The sequence below is a fragment of the Rhinoraja longicauda genome, chromosome 18 (genome assembly GCF_053455715.1).
Source record: "Rhinoraja longicauda isolate Sanriku21f chromosome 18, sRhiLon1.1, whole genome shotgun sequence".
Classification (NCBI taxonomy): Eukaryota; Metazoa; Chordata; class Chondrichthyes; order Rajiformes; family Arhynchobatidae; genus Rhinoraja; species Rhinoraja longicauda.
The window spans coordinates 22,695,189-22,715,280 of NC_135970.1; the positions used below are offsets into that span (position 1 = coordinate 22,695,189).

Consider the following 20,092-nt stretch of genomic DNA (forward strand, 5'->3'; position numbering starts at 1 on the left):
GCGTTGGAGTGGGGGTCGGATGCTGACATGCTGAAGGAGAAGAACAAGTTATCTTCCAGTCGTTTGGGGCAGCAAACTAGTGATCTGCTAGAGGGCAGATTACGTGTTGACTATAACATCACGTAAACCACTCTGCAACGCAGGATGGCATCAACCTGGGCTTTCCTGACGCTCCCAAAAGTTAGATGTCTGCTGCTTGTATTGCAAAGGAAGCTGTGGCATGAAGCACTGAAGCTTTGGTCCATAAGTGTGCTTGTGCTTGACCACCAAGTGTGCTTGTGCTGAGGTCCACAATCGTGCACTGTGCTGACATCACAAGCCAACATCTTTCCTCATAAATTCATAAATGGTAGGAGCAGAATTAGGCCATTCGGCCCATCAAGTTTACTCCACCATTCAATCACCGCTGATCTATCTGTCCCTCTCAACCCCATTCTCCTGCCTTCTCCCTATAACCCCAGACACCCATACAAATCAAGATTCCATCAATCTCCACCTTAAAGATATCCATTGACGGGCTCCACGGCCGTCTGTGGCAATGAATTCCACAGATTCACCATATTCTGACTAGAGAAATTCCTCCTCATCTACATTCTAAAGACACGTCCTTTTATTCTGATGCTATGGCCTCTGGTCCAAGATTCTTGCACTCATGGAAACATCCTCTCCACATTCATTCTATCCAGGCCTTTCACTGTTCAGTAAGTTTCAATGAGCCCCCCCCCCCCTCTTGATGTTGCATGCAGGCTTTATACATCAAATATTTATTTGAACCTTTTCACCTTCCTTTTGTTCTGCAAAAGTACTCATCAGATTCCTCTGCAGCTGAATCGGTCTGTAGCCTTGTTCTCAGGCATTTGCTCTTGCTGCAGGTTGCTTATGCCCAATGTCTCATCCTGCAAATCTGTGTTATGCTCCAAGTTATATTTATTTCATGGGTGAGCTGGTAGCAACAAGTATCAAATTAAATCATGGTACATCTTCATCACCCTCCTCTTCTTACGCAGGCCTGAGAGTGTTGAAATTCATGGGTAGCTGAAATGAGAAACACAAAATGACTGTGATGACGGAAGAGAGGAGTGACTTGGCTTATGTTTCCATCATCTGCAGCGGGTAAATCAATAGGAAGTGTAGGTCGAGGGAGAACTGGGGTTTGCAGGTTTGAGTCTTAGGATGTGGCCATTGTCAGTGGCTTCACTCCCACTGGTAGCCCCACTCTCAGCATGAGTGTCCCAATGTTGGCAAACATTTGTCAACTCTTACGAGTATTGGGGCATAAGGATCTGCTTGGCTCCCTCAGGTTGACCGCTGCTGTTCCTATCATGGAGTGAGTGAGCGCTCTGTAGGTGGGTGTCATTTTGTACGTTTTGCTGCTGTCATTGTTGAATTACTGTGAGATGGGAATCGGAGTCGTGCAGCAATGCGAAGGGAATGAGAAAGGTGAGTCGCATGAATGTTGCGTACATGCTGAGATTGATAGTGAGAGGGATAGCTGAGCGGTGGGGATGTGGCAAAATGAAGTCACTGACTCAGCTGGTTGAGTCTACTATTTGAAGATGCATTCACAGATCATTGCAGTGCACAGTTGACATTGTTAACTTCTTTCAAAGCTACATTCATAAGGTCATAACTGATAGGGACAGAATTAGGCCATTCGGCCCATCAAGTGTACTCTGCCATTCAATCATGGCTGGACTATCGATTCCTTCCATTCCCCTGCTTTCCCCCCATAACCCCTGACACCCGTACTAATCAAAAATCTATCAGTCTCCACCTTAGAAGTATCCATTGATGGCCTCCACAGCCTTCTGTGGCAATAAATTCCACAGATTCACTACTCCCTAGAGAGTAGTGAATCTGTGGATTTCATTGCCACAGAATTCACAAGATATTCCTCCTTATTTCCTTGCTAAAGGTACATCCTTTATTCTGATTCTATGGCCTCTGGTCCTAGACTCCCTCACCAGTGGAAACATTCTCTCCACATCCACTCTATCCAGGCCTTTCACTATTCGGTAAGTTTCAATGCAGTCACCCCTTAATCTTCTAAACTCCAGTGAGTACAGGCCCAATGCCATCAAATGCTCATCATATGTGAACCCAAACATTCCTGAGATCATTCTCGTAAACCTCCTCTGGACCCTCTCCAACGCCAACACATCCTCAGCTATGGGGCCCAAAACTGCTTACACTACTCCAAATGCGGTCTGACCAGTGCCTAATAAAGCTTCTGCGTTACATCCCAGTTCGTCTATTCTAGTCCTCTCAAAATAAATGGAAATAAATGAAAATAAAGCTTCCTTACGACCGATTCGACTTGCAAATTAACTTCTTGGGAATCCTGCACCAGCACTCCCAAGTCCCTTTGCAGCTCTGATTTCTGAATTCTCACCCTATTATAAGCATAAACAGCATAAACATATATTAATAGGGTCGTTAGACATTATGGGTGATCCGGCAGCTGATTGAAGCATAGTTGTGCCCAGTATCGTTCAGTAAGTTTTGGACTTTCTTTGTGCGCGAGTGACATTTGCCAGGAAAATCCCGTGCATTATTTGGGGTGGTGTATCTTTGTATTTCTATGGTAGTGGTGGCTGTCACAAGGTGTTATTCGGCAAATTAACAAAAGAAATACAAAGAAGGTAGCCTTGGCATCATCAAAGCCATTGTTTCATTTTTCAGTTTTCTCAAGAACACACTTACTGTAAAGTGATCATGATGTAGAATGAACGAACCCCAGAGCATGTGTCTTCTCATTCTGCTGCTGCTGCTTTTTCTAGCTGGAAAATGACAAAAGGATCACCCTGATGAGCCTGAGTGATACATTCGAGCAGAACAGATTGATTGATGTTGCAAGGAACTTCCATGAATAACTTTGGATTAACGGAGGCAGAGAAATTGCCTCTGTGTGACCTTATCTGCCAGTGGCAGCATAATCCTAAAGCAAGGGTACTTTACCAAATAGCTATACTAAATGGTTGAAGTACATCACCACCTTTTTAATGAACTTTAGACCTTATCATTTAATCTGTTGCTTACAGGCCTAGGAACAGTTAACTCGAACTGACAGTTGGAAAGTTCCACCATTTAAAGGTAGGAAATCCCTTTGATTTAGTGTGCATCTTCTCAATTAACTTGAAGTTGGTTATTTGATCCTGCACTGTCCATGGGCTGTGTGGTTGCTGTTCATTCAGTCACATAAATGAGCATTCAACAAGCATCTTTTATTGATGTCAATGCATCGAATTCCATGGTACGTTGCTGAAGGCACACTCACATTCACATAAACTACAGATACTTAGAAGCAGAAAAGGACACAAAGTGCTGGAAAACTCAGTGTGCCAGGCAGCATCTCTGGAGAATATCGACAGGTAATGTTTTGGGTCGAGACCCTTCTTCAAAAGCGAGGTTCAGACTGAGCCTTTGCAGAAGTAACATTTGTGAATGAGGAGCAGGTCTGAAGAAATGTGTTCATAGTATCACGCTGTGCCATTTATTGTTATTTAGTATGGTTGCTGTGCTCCAATACGTTTGTCTAATTGGTGACTCTAAAATAAAGGAAGTCTCACATTTTTTGTCAGTGTAATAGTCTAATCAGGTTAAACATTTGTTTAATTTGGGCACTCCTGTGTAAATCTTGTTGGGTGTTGAATTTCCAAGGTAACCATTAACCATAAGTATGTATCAATGAATAATAGTGGAGATGGATCATGAGTCGAGAGTGTTTTATTGTCATATATCCTGAAATGGAACAATGAAATTCTTACTTACAGCAGCACAATGGATATATATATACAGTATACTGACAACAATAGTGAAACAAAAAAAATGCCCCAAAGTCCATGTAGTTTGGAGCTTATTTGAGGTTGTCGTGTTTAATAGCGTGACCGTTGTTAGGAAGAAGCTGCTCCTGAACCAAGATGTTCGTGTTTTCAGCTCCAATACCTTTTTTCCCGACAGCAGAAACGAAAATAGGGTGTGGCCAGGGTGGTGTGGGCCTCGGATGTAGCTGACTGCCTTTTTGAGGGAGTGACCTGTAGATCCCTTTGATGGTGGGAAGCTCAGTACCTGTGATGGGCTGGGCAGTGTTCACCATTTTTTGTAATCTACTTCATTCATGGGTGTTCGAGTTGCCGAATCAGGCAGTGATGCAACTAGTCAATACGCTCTCTACTGTACAGCTGTAGAGGTTTAAAGGAATATTTTCTGACCTCCCAAAACTCCTCAGTCTTCTCAGGAGGTAGAAACGTTGATGGGCTTTATTTTTGATTGCATTAATGTGCTGGGTCCAGGACAGATTTTCAGTGCTAGGAATTTGATGTTTTTGACTCTGGTCAGCACAATCCCGTCGATGAAGACATGTTTGTGAATCCTTGGCTTTCGTCTTCCAAAGCTAACAATCAGTTCTTTGGTTTTACTGATGTTGAGAGCAATGTTGTTCTGGCACTATTCGGTCAGTTGATCAATCTCTCTCCTATACTCTGACTCATTGACATCTGTAATGCATCCAACAATGGGGGTGGTGTCAGTGAATTTGTAGATGGGGTTGGAACTGTGTCTGGCTACACAGTCATGAGTATAGAGTGAGTAGAGCAGGGGCTGAGCACGCAGCCTTGAGGTGCACCTGTGCTGGTGGTTACCAAGGAAGAAGTGTCGCTGCCAATTCATACTGATTGTGGTCTGTTGATGAGGAAGTCAAGGATCCAAAGGTCGAGGGATGCGCAGAGACCCAATTTCCTGAGCTGAGTAGCTAGTTTGGAGGGGATGATGGTGCTGAACGGCAAGCTGTTGTCCATGAACAGCAATCTGATTTTTGTGTTTTTATTGTCCAAGTAGTCCAGTGCTGACTGGAGAGCCAGCGAGATTGTATCCTCTGTTGACCTATTGTGGGTCCAGGTTTTTCTTGAGGTAGGGGTTGATATGTGCTACAAAGTCCTCCAATGCAGTTAAACCTTTATAATGGTCTTGTATTCATCATTTATTCCCACCAAAGGCCAAGTATAGAAAAGCATGGAAGAATGGGCTTATGTTTGTAATTTTAGCTACAGCAATCATAATTTCAACATTATTTTTAGAAAATAAAATTATTTCCAGCCAAGTACAATTCTTTAACGGTAACCTTACAGAATCAAGCTACTCGGTCAATTGTCTTAATAGCAAAATAGTTCAGAGGTTGCTTTGACAAAGGGATTGAAAGAGCCATTAATTAGAAGGAATGGATATCTAGTGTGATTTTTTAATGATGGGTAAAGCAAATTAGTTAGTGCTTTTTTGATGCTGCCTTTTAATGTCCTTATGTTGTTAAATGCTGATTAATAATTCCTCTGCCAAAGGCAGAGGCTTTGAAATGGGGTTGCATTCTGAATCATATATGGTTTGATAAAGAGGGAATATTTATTTTAGTTGTTGCAATTTTACCCTTCAGCATTCTGTTTGCTGGGATCTGGGTTGTGCGGATTTGTTCTTAATTAAACTTGAAAGAATTTAATCTCAGGCACACGATAAATAACATCACATTATCCACGGACTGGACAATTCTGCTGGCAAAAAGTTGGCCCTTGTGGGGAGAAAAATAAAATAAAGTGTAGCTTCACGATTTTTTTGATTTGCATCAGGCATTAAGGATAATGTGATACACCTTTTAAGAATATAAATAATTGCCAGATTAATTATGAGGATAATTATATTCCACTTTAATTATTTATATTTTTAAATGTTTAATTTACTGCAATGTGGTGGGTTTTGGAACTCGAGGAACTGTTTATAAATCACTGCGTGATTTAACATATGGTAAATATGTTAAAGATGTTCTAAAAATATTGGCAAAATTCGTTTTTCTTTTGGAGATAGAAGTCCCTGCAGCAGCTGTTTCATGCATTGTTCTCTGTGACCATGTGGCACTGCCAGATCGGGTGCCTTGAACGTGTTCTCTGGGAAGCCTTCTGACACATGTTGTGTGACAGGACTCGACGATGTTTGTCGGCATGCCAATGATGTTGCAGTAATGAAGCAACAATTTATCCCGACTTAATGAGGAAAGATGGAGTTAATTGTCGAAAAGATACTGTTTTAATATTGGAACAGAAGCTTTTCACAGTATTTGCTCAAGCACAGACGCAGCACATGTAGATTTATTTTTGGGCTTTCAAACGTTCAGTCAGGCTTGGCAAAATTCAAAGTGCTATACCTTGATTATATACAAAGCCATTGTATGCCATCACATGCAAGACTTCAGGTTCAGCATCATCTTTTTTTATTAATCTATTAATGTGGTTTTGGGTTTTCCGTGTTTGAGTCTTATATTGTATGGGAGCAAAGAACTAAGACACTTCTAGTCAGAGGGATTAAATTCTATTAATGCAATATATCTAATATATTTGAATATATTTGAAATTTCATTTTGAGGGGTATGTTTAGAACATCCAGCCATATCCATTGTTGGAAAAGATATCCAGTATTGGTCTGAGATCATACAGTATTTCATCCATATTTGTTTCCTCAGGAGGGTTATTTTTAACACTTACGATATATATTTCATTCACTTTATCACATGTTATTGAAAAGCAAATTTAAAAAAATCTTCAGTTGTGGGAAATCTGATATAAAACAAAAAATGCCAGAAATATATGCATAACAACATTTAAATGACATCTATAACCAGATTTAAAAGGGATTTATAACAAGATGTAAAAGACATTTGAACAGATACATGGATATGAACTGCAGAGGGATACGAGCCAAACACTGGTAGGTGGTACTAGTGTAGATGAGGCATCTTGGTTGGCATGGGCAAGTTGGGCTGAAGGTCTGTATGACTCTATGACTCTCTGACTGTTTGGCTCTATGGTTGTAAGGCTCTATGTCTATACCTGTGCTGTTTGGCTCTATGACTATGTGACTCTAAATACTCAGCAGGTCCTGCAGCTTTTGAGGGGAAAGAAATGGTGTGAGGTTTTGGTTTGATGACTTTCCATCAAAATCGTTTTGCATTTTGTGTCTGTGCAATTTTGTCCTCCAGCCTCCTGAGTTTTACAGGTAACTGTAGCTATGGATCAATGAATGACAAAGAATACCTTTTGGGTTTCTCCAATGCAGTTGAACCTTCCAAACAGTTTTGCACTCATCACTTTCGCCCCTTCAAAACAGAATGAACTCAGGGTTAAATAGTTAATTAATTATAACAACGGCAACTCACTTCTGTAAAAAGAATCAATAAAAAGGAAGAATAATTATTTTGTCAACTTTACAGCATCAAATTAAATACATATCTAGTCTGGCAACATCAGTAGAGAAAGTAACAGAATTAACATTTCAGGTTGATGAACTGTTTCCTTTGTGTTTTAAACACCTGTCCCACTTAGGCGATTTTTTTAGGCGACCACAGGCGACTAGGCTGTCACCACACGATCTCCAGGGTGTCGCCTGGATGGTCGTGAATAGTCTCCAAAGAGTCGTAGCGTCTTTCTGGTCGCCGCTGGATTTTCAGAATGTTGAAAAATTTTCGCCGACAGTGGGTTTGACGCCAATAAGCTTAGCTTGACATCTTCTGACGTAGGTACTGGCATAGGTTGTCGCCAGATGACGTAGGTTGTCGCCGGTGCTGACTTCGATGAATTCCATTGGCGACTACCTACGTCAACCTACGTCAACTGGTGACAGGTACTGTGTCAAAACCGGAAGACAAAATGACGCGAATTGTCTTCAGTTGACTTCAGTTGTCGCCGACAGGGTGATAGCTTGTCGCGGGTGGACGTAGGTTGCTTCGGTCGTCGTGCCTTATTGCCCGTGTGGTTGTAGGGTGTCATAGGTGCGGTCGTAGGTGGACGTCCTACTCACGACGATTGGGTCGCCGGTTTTCGATAGCTTGCCGTAGCTTGACATCGACTAGGTGGTAGGTTGTTGTGGCTTGTCGTGGACATTGTTGTGGGGGGGGTCCCCGCCGGTATTTTGGCGATCTGCTACGGTTGTGACAGTCGCCGCCATTCACCAAATAAATCGCCTAAGTGGGACAGGTCTGTCGGGTCTGCTGAGTATTTACATTGTTTTCTGTCTTCAGTTGAATTAAAATTAGAATCACCAGTCTTTATTGAAACCGACACTCTGATTGTTGACCATAAGGTGACCATAAAACTGGATCCATAAGGCGACCTTTGTGAGTTATGTCATGAATTATGGCCGTAAAATGTACCTTTTATATAAAGATCAATAACAAGGCATTGTATTCCAGCAAGGCATTGTATTCCAAGGAGAAAAGCTGGTAAAGCAAATAAAAGGAAATAGAATTGAATTGAAAAAAGGATGTGTATAGGGCATTAGATTGCTGAATGGTGCAATGTTTTTTTTAATTCATTCTTTGGATTCGGCCAATATCTTTAATCAATTCTTAATTGACCCTGGCAGGGGAAAAGCCGTTTTGAAACACTGAACCTACTCTGGAGAAAGCAGTTGCACAGTGCTGTGACAGGCACATAGTTTGTTGAAAGCAGCATCACAGGTTGATAAAGGGGTCAAAAAGGCTTTTGGCACATTGGCCTTCATCAGTCAGAGCATTGAGTTTAGAAGTTAGGATGTCATGTTGCAGTTGTATAAGGCATTGGTGAGGCCTCATTGAGAGTGGTGTGTTCAGCATTGGGCACCATGTTATAGGAAAGTTGCTGTCAAGCTGGAAAAGGTGCAGAGAAGATTTACGAGCATATTGCCAGGACTCGAGGGCTTGAACCATAGGGAGAGGTTGGGCAGGCTAGGACACAATTCCTTGGAGCACAGGAAGATGAGCGGTGATCTTATAGAGGTGTACAAAATCATCAGAGAAATAGATCGGGTAGACACACAGATTCTCTTACCCAGAGTAGGGGAATTGAGATCAGAGGACAAATTTTAATGTGATGGGGACAGATTTAATAGGAACCCGAGGGTTAACTTTTTCATGAAAAGGGTGGTAGGTGTATGGAACGAGCTGCCAGCAGAGGTAGTAGAAGCAAGGACTGTTGCAACATTTATGAAACATTTAGACAGGTACAGGGGTAGGACAGGTTTAAAGGGATATGGGCTAAATGCAGGCAGGTGGGACTAGTGTAGATGGGACATTTTGGCTGGTGTGGACTAGTTGGGACGAAAGGCCCATTTCCATGCTGTAAGACTCTATGACTCTAAGTATTTTTCTGTAAAAGGAGAATCTATCCTGAACAGTCCCCCTTGCACATGCCTTAAAGTCCCGACACACCCCTCAAACCTCCCATTCCCCCTCAACCTTCCCTCACCGTAAAATGTACCGTTCACGTGTGGCGGCGCCTAACGGCTGCGGCTCGCTGGCAGTCTGTTCGTCTTTTTTCCTGTTTTGTTTGTTGTGTGTCGGTGTTGGGATGGTTTTTGTTTTTGTTTTTTGGCTGTGTATGTGTGGGGGGGGGGGGGGGGGGGGGGGTGGGGTGGGGTGGGGTGGGGTGGGGGAAACCTTTCCTTTTTAGGTCTCTTCCTCACGGCGCGGGGCGCGGCTCGGCCGCGGGCCTTCCATCGCCCGCGGGGCCTTCCATCGCCCAGTGCGGCTCGGCCGCTGGACTTTACATCGCTGGTGCGGCTCGGCCGCAGGACCTAACATCGCCCGGCGCGGCCGCGGGACTTAGCAGCGCACGGTACGGCCGCGGGGCCTTCTATCGCCCGGCTCGGTCACGGGACGTTTCAGTACCCAGTACGGCTCGGCCTCGGTACCGAACGACAAATAAAGCTCTGTATTCTGTATTCTCACCCCTCACTCTACCAACCCCTCACTCATAAACTCTACACCCTCACTTACCAACTCTACCCCTCACCCACAGAGCAATGTTTAAAAAGCTGTAGACGTGGATAGTGAGTTCCGATACCTTGTAAGCATCTGGGTTTTCATGCTAATGTCACCTTGGGTCAATTCTAGAGCTCTTGATTCTGACACAGAATATTGTGAATTTAGACCCCAAATGTGGACTAGTTGGGACGAAAGGCCCATTTCCATGCTGTAAGACTCTATGACTCTAAGTATTTTTCTGTAAAAGGAGAATCTATCCTGAACAGTCCCCCTTGCACATGCCTTAAAGTCCCGACACACCCCTCAAACCTCCCATTCCCCCTCAACCTTCCCTCACCGTAAAATGTACCGTTCACGTGTGGCGGCGCCTAACGGCTGCGGCTCGCTGGCAGTCTGTTCGTCTTTTTTCCTGTTTTGTTTGTTGTGTGTCGGTGTTGGGATGGTTTTTGTTTTTGTTTTTTGGCTGTGTATGTGTGGGGGGGGGGGGGGGGGGGGGGGTGGGGTGGGGTGGGGTGGGGTGGGGGAAACCTTTCCTTTTTAGGTCTCTTCCTCACGGCGCGGGGCGCGGCTCGGCCGCGGGCCTTCCATCGCCCGCGGGGCCTTCCATCGCCCAGTGCGGCTCGGCCGCTGGACTTTACATCGCTGGTGCGGCTCGGCCGCAGGACCTAACATCGCCCGGCGCGGCCGCGGGACGGTTCAGCGCCAGGTGCGGCTCGGCCGTGGGGCCTTCCATCGCCCGGCGCGGCTCGGCCGCGGGACCTTACTTCGCTGGTGCGGCTCGGCCGCGGGACCTAACATCGCCCGGCGCGGCTCGGCCGCGGGACTTAGCAGCGCACGGTACGGCCGCGGGGCCTTCTATCGCCCGGCTCGGTCACGGGACGTTTCAGTACCCAGTACGGCTCGGCCTCGGTACCGAACGACAAATAAAGCTCTGTATTCTGTATTCTCACCCCTCACTCTACCAACCCCTCACTCATAAACTCTACACCCTCACTTACCAACTCTACCCCTCACCCACAGAGCAATGTTTAAAAAGCTGTAGACGTGGATAGTGAGTTCCGATACCTTGTAAGCATCTGGGTTTTCATGCTAATGTCACCTTGGGTCAATTCTAGAGCTCTTGATTCTGACACAGAATATTGTGAATTTAGACCCCAAATCAATAAATCCAGGTGGACAAATCTGATCCAAAATCTGAAGAAGGGTCTCGACCCGAAACATCACCCATTCTCTCCAGAGATGCTGCCTGTCCCGCTGAGTTACTCCAGCTTTTTGTGTCTATCTTCGGTTTAAACCAGCATCTGCAGTTCCAGTTCTTAGGGCTAAGGGAATCAAGGGATATGGGGGGAAAAGCCAGAACGGGGTACTGAGTTTGGATGCTCAGCCATGATCATATTGAATAGCGGTGCTGGCTCGAAGGGCCGAATGGCCTACTCCTGCACCTATTTTCTCTGTTTCCTTACCCCATTCTCTTTTCTTCTCCCCATAACCTTTGACATCTGCACTGATCAAGAAGTGATCAGTAAAGACATCAGTACAGATACCTAATCAAAGATTGGACATCTGTGGTACGTTATTCGCTTCTTAGACTTAAAACTTTCTTTTAAGGTTCATCTTCTACAATAACGTTCAAAATGAATATGATGAAATATTGAAGCTTCTGAATGGAGGAAGCTGAACATAACTGATCGTTTCCAACATATCGTGCTATGTTTATGCAGTTGATATGACAAGAAATCCATTTCTCAATGTGTTGGCCTTTCAAATCTTGACCTGGGATTATTTTGCTGCTTTGTGCACTACAATCCCTGGCAGCACTTTAAGTCTCATGGGTATTGCAGCATTGTTTTGACTTACTCTTACATATGCTGTTGGGATTTCATTTTTGCTGTGTGTATAGAAATAAAAAATATATTTGCAGCACATATTTCACTGTAGAGGGAAAGAACCATTTACTGCAGTAAGCAACTCTGACGGGAATTTCATTATAAAAAGCTCATTAGAAACAATTATGACAATTATTACCTGCTGATTATTTGCATTCACTTTGAGGTCGATTAATTAGCACCTTGGGGTCTGAAAGAATTGATGTTTCTGAACCAGATCGGGTTTTACAATAGATATTTTATTCTGCTTTGAATTCAGAAGAATTAAATAGCACAGTATAAAAATAAAATTAAACCTTTGTTCATAATGCTAAAGAATATGGGGAATTAAAATCTTACATGTTTAATGCATTTCGGGGACCCCTGGGCGCGGCGGGAGTGTGTCCTGGGGAGTCCCGTTTTGCCTGATCCACCTGCCGAACCACCGCGCCGCTGCCGACCAGAACGACAACCGAAGATCGTAACGTGCCCCGGTAGGCCCGACACCCCACAGGCCTCCCAGGGGACTGTGGTGAAGCTGGGTGGTGAGGGGAACCTCGGCGGCGGCAGCGGGAGACTCAGCGGTGCAGCGGGTACCACAGTGGCAGCGGGTAACTCGGCGGCAGTGGGGCCTCGCGGTCGATGAGCATGAGGGGGAGGGGAAGAGAATGGGGACCCGGCCTGGGGGGGACCGCTGTGAAGAACAATGGGGACCCGGCGTGGGGGGGACGGTGGGAGAACAATGGGGACCCGGTCTGGGGGGACCGCTGTGATGGACGGTGGGAGAACAAAGAGGGACCAGGTGGGGGGGGGGGGCACTCTAGTTTAGAATCCTCTGCCCAGGGTTAAGTCTGTGTTTGTCTGTTCATTTTTTCCGGTGAAGGCGCTGTGCGCACGGCAGCCAGCCAACAGTCCCTTGTCTTTTTCTTTTTGTTTTCACTTTTAATTTCAAGTTTTTGTGTACCTTTTTTGTGTTCCTTGTGTGCTGTCACTGTCGGCAGACCAATCTCTCTCCGGGGATGAATAAAGTTTTATCGTATCGTATCGTAATTGCTGTTGATGCACTAACGATATTGATTGTAATATAGCTCAGCCAATAGAAACAAGGAACTGCAGATGCCAGTTTACCAAAAATATAAAGACACAAAACTGGTGTAATTCAATGGGTCAGATAGCGTCCCAGGAGAATAGTGAAGTTTTGGGTCGGGACCTGTCTTCGTTTTTTGGCACCTTGACAGAAATAAATTGCACAAAAAATATTAGACCATTGATCCATTGGTATTCAGTGTGGGGATTTTTTAAGGAGCTTTAGAAAGTGCTATGGGAAAACTGAGCCTTTATTGAGTTGATGCTTCAATTGGAGATACTTTTCGGCATGTCCTGTTCAAAGGAAGGGCAATACAAACATGGCAGGGAGGAGTGGCACAGTAAAGGTAGAAGACACCTTCCTACCATTACCTTGCTGGACCTGCCTGACCCGCTGAGTTACCTGCAATTTGTGTCTTTTTGGAGGGGATAGATAGGCCCATGAAGAAAGATCAGGGCAAAAAAATGAAATATATTATTGCACTTTTCATAAATCTAAGTGTTTTATTATGGTGCATGGAGGAAAAATAGTGGTGACATTATAGTTTGAGATATTAACATATATCTGGTTAAAAATGTCTCCGTAGTTTGGACTGTGTGAAAGCCAAATTTGTTCCTATATAACAAACAGTGTATGTACACACATTTATCAAGTAGGTTATGTCGGCCACTATATTGAGAAAGACATTTATGGAGTGAAACTACAGACTCGAGCAAGAATGCAAGTGGGTAGGTTTAGTCATGGAAAAAAACATGACCTTTAGTTTAGTTTAGGGCGGAAATAGGCCCTGAATCCGTATCGACCAGCGATCTCCGCACATTAATACTATCCTACACACACTAGGGAAAATGTAGATTGAAACCAAGCCAATTAACCTACAAACCTGCACGTCTTTGGAGCGTTGGAGGACATCGAAGATCTCGGAGAAAACCCACGCATGTCATGGGGAGAACGTACAAACTCCATACAGACAGCACCAGTAGTCGGGATCGAACCCGGGTCTCTGGCGCTGTAAGTGCTGTAAGGCAGCAACTCTACCGCTGCACCACCACTCCGGTTGCGATAGCAATCGGTATACTCCACTGTTCTAATGCTGGTAATGCCTCACTGGAACTTTGTTCTGCTTCCAATTCTGTCGGATACACTCACAGCACATTCAGTCACAGGAAGGCCTGCCCTCAGTGCTGCATGAAAGGTGTATCACAACGTTCAGCTTAGTTGCTGACAGTTTTTGACTGTCAGTTGCTGTCATTCCACAATGGTTTGATGGTTCCTGGAGTTGGTTAAAGTTACGATTGCTGATACTGAAGCATTGAAAGCATTCCCCTGGGAGAACTACCAGTGAGCATGAAGAACAGGGCAGGCTATCAGAAGAGGCACGAGGAGGTGGGGAGGAGGAATTTCTGGTAAGAGATCATATCCACACAATTGGAGGCACAATTTTCTAAGTGAACATCAACAAGACACAGAATGTGAGACATCTTCATGTCAGTAAGGAAATTCTCACAGAAAGAGCCAAATGTAGCCTGAAATGCTTTGCCATGCAGTCATGATCATGGTGGCCTTCAGCATCAATGTATTGGGATTGTGCCGAGTTTGAGCTGTTAATGTCTTCACCGTGACAAGTGGATGATCATTGATGCATTATATTCCGAGAAAGCAAACCAGATTTCATTCTCACTTGTCAGAAAGCAGCAGGCAGAGTAATTATCCTGCCTTACAATGATTTCAGGCTGCCCCTTTATGTGGGCTGCCATTGACTGTATGCACTTTCCAACGTGGACACCTGGTGTCAACCTGGGGATAAACCACAATGGAAGAGATAGCACTCTCATAATATGCAGGCTGATGCTCTGTAGCTTGGAAATAATCATTAAGCAGTCATTCTGAGGTTATCTGACATATCACCTGTGTTTAAAGCACCACCACTAATGAGTACATGATTATTTTGTGTCAATCTATGAATAGTCTCTCTCTTAACTCACAAATGGTCAACCACAAGTGCCCATGAAAAGTGATAGATTAGACAATTGACAAGGTGAAACCATGAGTCAGAACTTGCTTGCCTGGTTCACTGCCTGGAATTATCGACCTTCCATGCTACTGTTTCCCACAACCATACTTACTGTAGACCATAGATCCAAAGCCTCTGGGAGTCCAGTGACTCAGCTTGAGTGTTGGCAATACAATGAGGAATCCCTACCCCTGAATCAATCCTGAAACCTTTTACTACTGGTGAAGGCCTGCCAAGGACCTCCATCTTCTCAGGTGGCAGCAGAACTTTCTTGCTTCCAACTCTGACATCAAATTCAAGATTGCTCTGTTTGCCACTTTATGCAACTGACTTCCATTTTAATACCAGCAGTTTAGTTCAGACAAAAGCTGGACTTTTGGTATTGGGCTATTAGAGTTCTAGAGAGTTTAGAGTTTTAGAGATTTACAACGTAGAAACAGACCCTTCGACCCACAAAATCCGCACCGGCCAGCAATGCCAGTACCTGAGCACTATCCTACACACGAGGGACGATTTTAGAATTCTTGCCGAAACCTATTAACATACAAACCTGTACGTCTGTGGAATGTGGGAGGAAACTGGAGCTTCAGGAGAAAACCCACACGGTCACGGGGAGAACGTACAAACTCCGTACAGATAGCACCCATAGTTAGGATCGAACCCGGCTCTCTGGAGTTGTAAGGCAGCAACTCTACCACTGCGCCACCATGCCGTCCACATGTATTATTATCACGTTTACCAAAATGCAGTGAAAAGTTTTATTTTGCATGTTCTCCAAGCAAATCCTGCCATACATGAATACAATCAAACCATACACAAGTACAACAGGCAGTGCAAAGTGAAGAATAAAAATAAAGAGTGCAGGATACAGTGCTACAGTTAGAGAGAAAGCCCAGTTTAGAAAAAATGCAAGAACTGCAACAAGGTAAGTTGGGGGATCAGGACTACACCCCAGCCTATGAGAGATCTGTTCATTAGCCCAATACGCCCCAATTTTTATCAATGGGGACAGTTTGGAGAGAGTGTCCTGCTTCAGGTTTCTGGGCATACACATTTCGGAGGAGCTCACATGGTCCACTAACACCGCTGCGCTGGACATGAAGGCATAGCAACGACTGTTTTTCCTAAGAACACTGAAAAAGACTGGTCTGCCCCGACAGCTGCTGACGACCTCCCACTGCTGCACCACAGAGAGCATCCTAACACATGGCATCTCTGTGTGGTATCTCAGCTACACGGAGGCGGAGAGGAGAGCTCTTCAGCGGGCAGTCTACAGAGCTCAGAAGATTATCGGGATGCAGCTTCCAGCCTTGGAGGGCATCTACAATACACGATGCCTCAGGAAAGCCACCAGCATTCATAAAGACTCCTCACACCCTTGCAATAGTCTGTTCGAACTTCTACCAACCAGAAGACGTTACAAGGCCTTCTACGCCCGCACCTCCAGATTTAGGAACAGCTTCATCCCCAGAGCTTTAGCTGCTCTGAACCGGTCCGGCTGAGTGCCCCCCCCCCCCAATGAACTGTCTCCTTCGGATGGTCATGTCGCACAGCGACCCGGCACAGACCTATTTGCACGTTATACTGTTTTAACTGTTTCTAATTTTGTTTCTCTGGGCTGTCTAAATTTCTGTTGATTAGCTAATTAATTTATTGCATTGAATGGAAGTCGCATTCCCAATCTCGTTGTACCCCTATACAATGACAATAAAGATATATTGTATTGTATTGTCTTGTATTGTATTGTATTGTATTGTATTGTATTGTATTGTATTGTATTGTATTGTATTGTATTGTATTGTATTGTATTGTATGACAGCGGGGAAGATACTGCTGCTGAATCTGCCATTGATTCAGCTGCCTGCACAGCTGACATCTCACAAAGGTCCGGACCGAACCCGAATTGCAGGAACTATGAGACAACAGCCTTTCTAGTCAGTGCATCGGCATCCACAGCCCTCCAAATGGTTCAGTGGTTCAATGGTTCTTTGCACAATAAGTTGACATATTTTGGCGCCGTTTACAAAGGAAAAAACCCAACACAGCCCAAAGTCCATCGTCCAATGTTCCCATATGTTGGAAGCATGGAGCGCCCCTGATCCAGGAGAGCCCCAGGCTGCTGCAGGCCCATGACCTGACATCGCTGCCCTTGCCGTATAACATGCAAATGTCCAATCAGCCTTGCCGGCCTTCTGCGTGCCTTTGTGTAGGAAGGAACTGCAGATGCTGGTTTAAACCGAAGATGGACATAAAAAGCTGGAGTAACTCAGCGGGACAGGCAGCATTTCTGGAGAGAAGGAATGGGTGATGTTTTGGGTAGAGACCCTTCTTTAGACTTTGCATGCCCCACAGTTCATATGCAGTGCTGCGAAGGTTCTGTGGCGGTAAAAACTGTGCCTACTACAAGTTAGAACACAACCTAAGGTCTCTGCAGTGCAATTCATGAGGGGATTTACAGTCTTTTCTAATTGTTAACTCGAAGTCCATCAGGATAATGTGGTCAAGTCTCACGTGTCAGCGAGGCAGATTCCTTTATTTCGCTGGACACGTTGTCTGTTTTAAAGCCCTGTAACTGTGATTTTGTGTCACAGCACAGTGATGGATTCCTTCAGTCTGGGCCTGAGGGACATGTTAAAAGCTACCTATTTAACGTTACACTTGTATCACACCTCTGCTGACTCACCAGTAAGTGGCACTGGCAGCATCCCTTACAAATGCCAGGCTATTTACATCCCTGCCTTCTGGATCGAGGGGGATGTGAGGAGGCAAAAAAAAAACTATGGAGCGATATAAAGAAAACAAAAGCGGATCAAGGAGGAAGACTGACAGTATGGAAAAGAAAGAGCTTGCTTTATAATATGTAATTAAGCCACAAGCAGCAACAGATCGGCTCACTTTTCAGTGTCGACTCCCACATACTGTAACTGTGACATGGAAAGACCTATTATGTCACACCTAGTGGGTGGGAAAGGAAGAGGAGGGGAAGAGATGTGTGCAGGTATGAGAATATACTGCATCGCATGTCTGGTGTAAATCGGATTAAAAGTTCGATTCACAACTCTGCCTCATTTAGTTATACAATGGGCTGGTGCAGCGGTAGAGTTGCTACTTTGCAGCGCTGGCAACACGGGTTCGATCCCAGCCACGGGTGCTGGCTGCACGCGTTTGTACGTTCTCTCCATGGCTGCGTGAGTTTTCTCCAAGATCTTCGGTTTCCTCCCACGCTCCAAAGTGGTACAGGTTTGTAGGTTAATTGGCTTGGTGCCTGTGTAAATTGTCCCTAGCGTGCGTAGGATAGTGTTAATGTGTGCGGGGATCGTTGGTCGGCATGGATGCGGCAGGCGGAAGGGTCTGTTTCCGTGCTGTATCACTAAACTAAAGTAAAAGTCCTGTTTTTTCCATGCCTTCGTGATGACCGATTCCAACCATAGGTACCTCATAATCTTCCAATGTTCTTGATAAGTATGTCGATATTCAAAGGAAAAAGAAATTTCAGTTTTTATTGAGCTTCAGTGAGACCAGGCCTCGAGGAATCTGCACCATTTTGTGCAAGGACACACAGCATTGAGGAGTTCCAAAAAAGGTTCATTGGACTCATAATGTTAGGGAACAGCCTCATGAGGAGTGATTCTGGGTTGATATTCGTCAGCATTTAGAAAAATAAGATAAACTAATTGAAAAATAAGATACTTAAACCTTGCAAAGCAGATGCTTAGGCAATATTGCTTCTCGCTTGGGAATTTAAATCTTGGGGTCAGACTTTCCTAATATAAAGCTGAGGAGAAGAGTTGAAATTTCTCCTCATAAAAGTCCTCTCCCCCGAGGGCTGTGGATGCTCAGTTAATCTTTATATTCGGGAGAGATTGCTAAGACTTTGTGGAGACTAAGAGAATCAGTTATGTAACAGAAGTGCAGCAAGGTTTAAGTTAGCAGGCTGTGATCATATTAAATAGCTGAGCAGGTTCAAAGTACCAAACAACCACCGCCTGCTCATATCATCATATCATATCATATACATACAGCCGGAAACAGGCCTTTTCGGCCCACCAAGTCCGTGCCGCCCAGCGATCCCCGTACATTAACACTATCCTACACCCACTAGGGACAATTTTTACATTTACCCAGCCAATTAACCTACATACCTGTACGTCTTTGGAGTGTGGGAGGAAACCGAAGATCTCGGAGAAAACCCACGCAGGTCACGGGGAGAACGTACAAACTCCTTACAGTGCAGCACCCGTAGTCAGGATCGAACCTGAGTCTCCGGCGCTGCATTCGATGTAAAGCAGCAACTCTACCGCTGCGCTACCGTGCCGCCCGATATTGCTTGCGTTCATAGTTTATGAATGAGCATTCTTGCCAGACTTAAAATATGTGAAATTCCACTCACATGAAAACTTAATAAATGATTAGACAATGTTATGGAAACAGAAAACAACAATTATCATGGAAACTGATGTCTGAAAGTAAGAAACCAGGTTTTGTGATGAACAGAAAAAGATGGCTTAATTCATCCCAGTACATAGTTGGAGGAAAGTTTTGTCCATTTCTGGTTATGAGTGGACAGGATTAAAAGGGATAGAGATAAGATAAATGGTTGGGCCATTAGCATATATGAGGAGCAAGACCCGGCGGGCCTGTAGGGTGGAGGCCGCCAAGCTGGCTTCTGCTCGTCCCCCGAACACCAGAGACCGGGAGGATGGAGCCAGTGGCGACGAGGATGTGACGGGCGAGGTTCAAGTCGGTAGGAGAGGGATCGGGTCTGACCTACTGCACCCTCGAGGTCGGATAAGGAAGTGGCCCCGGGGCACAAAGGTTAACAGGCAAGGAGAGGAACGTCACTTCACTGGTTAATCCATGAAAGGAGATGACTGGAGGAACATAGCAGGATCAGGCACCGCTCATAAGACCAAGACCGTGCACTGGACCTCGAAAATGGCGCCAAGATGTGGCGCCTCTTGCATGCAGGCTCAGTGAATTATTTCTATACACTTTGCTAATTGGGGGATTGTGTTTAGGTCTGGTAATACGTTCTTGGACTGTATGAAAGAACTCCCCCTTAGTTTGGGGAGGGGTTGGCTCCATTCTCACAGTGACATAGAACGTAATTTGTGTTTTTGATAGGAGACACTTTGGTAGTATATATTGGGATAAATGAAGCCATTGTTTTCTGTCTCCATCGCATGCTTGGTTTCTTAATTTCTTACATCATCCCTCGACTATGTTACTGTACTGGCAATAATATCATAATCCTATCATAATCCTATGTGCATTTTCATTCTCTCGATACATCTGCCTTACCTATCAGTATGCTTGCATAAAGATAAATGTCAAACCTTCCATGCTCC

The 20,092-nt window shown here is 44.7% G+C and overlaps 1 protein-coding gene across 9 annotated transcripts in view; it reads left to right on the plus strand.

Annotated features, from left to right (window-relative positions):
- Positions 1–20,092, plus strand: part of LOC144602325 (leucine-rich repeat-containing protein 4C-like) — a 723,850-nt gene that overhangs the window by 399,373 nt on the left and 304,385 nt on the right. For 8 of the 9 annotated variants that reach the window (XM_078415291.1, XM_078415288.1, XM_078415296.1 and 5 more), the window contains one exon: positions 3,042–3,093. The exons of the other annotated variant lie outside the window; for it this stretch is intronic. The gene's annotated coding sequence lies outside the window, so the exon portion shown is untranslated. The remainder of the gene's footprint in view (positions 1–3,041; positions 3,094–20,092) is intronic. 9 annotated transcript variants of the gene reach the window in all.